The sequence below is a fragment of the Diachasma alloeum genome, unplaced genomic scaffold (assembly GCF_001412515.2).
Source record: "Diachasma alloeum isolate Michigan unplaced genomic scaffold, Dall2.0 Dall_scaffold_00176, whole genome shotgun sequence".
In the NCBI taxonomy this organism is placed as follows: Eukaryota; Metazoa; Arthropoda; class Insecta; order Hymenoptera; family Braconidae; genus Diachasma; species Diachasma alloeum.
In genome coordinates, this window is record NW_021680342.1 from 1,158,962 (window position 1) to 1,159,670 (window position 709).

The window sequence follows — 709 nt, forward strand, 5'->3', positions numbered from 1 at the left end:
GGGGGGGGGGGGAGTGTGAGATAGCATGAGCTTCTGTTTGCGCTTTCAGAGTGAGCGAAACTTGATTTGCATCCAGGCAGAATATTACCACGAGTTTGTGATGCATATTCACGGTGGTATACCTAAGGCCATCACCCAATTTGGGTCGATCCACCCATACTCTCGTCCAATTTCTGACGAGACCGCCCCAACCACCACACACGTTTGTCAATTTGCAAACTCGCAATACTTTTGAAATTGGTCCTTATGTTGGAGCTTTTTTTCGGGGAAATTCGGTCTGGGGATCAGGAAACGGCAGAATGTATTGGTTTTCTTGGAATACAGGTCAAATTATTATAAAGTCTCAAAGCGACAAACAATTATTCTGAAAATATTACTAATGATTGAGGTATTGACAATTCAAAAAAAAAAGAAGTTTTGATTTGCGAGGATATGTCATTGTTTTTTAGGAATGTATCCGAATAAACAATAGATTAGAATGGTAATTAAATAATTAGAATGGCCGTCATTATCAGGGATTTTTATCACTGAAGTTTAGTGGTAGGGGAGGGTGGGGCAAAACGGCCCCCCTTCAATTGTCAATAACTTGTGAATGACATTGTGAAAATTCCCAGTTTCAACTTCATTTTGAAGATAATTTTTCATTCTTCAAAACGAGCTCTAACTCATCCCAATCGGATTATTGAATCGGAAAATATTGACGATTGAA

At 39.1% G+C, this 709-nt stretch overlaps 1 protein-coding gene across 1 annotated transcript in view; it reads right to left on the reverse strand.

The window, feature by feature from the left end:
- Positions 1-709, reverse strand: part of LOC107035900 (lachesin) — a 58,544-nt gene that overhangs the window by 8,819 nt on the left and 49,016 nt on the right. The gene's annotated exons all lie outside the window — the stretch shown is intronic.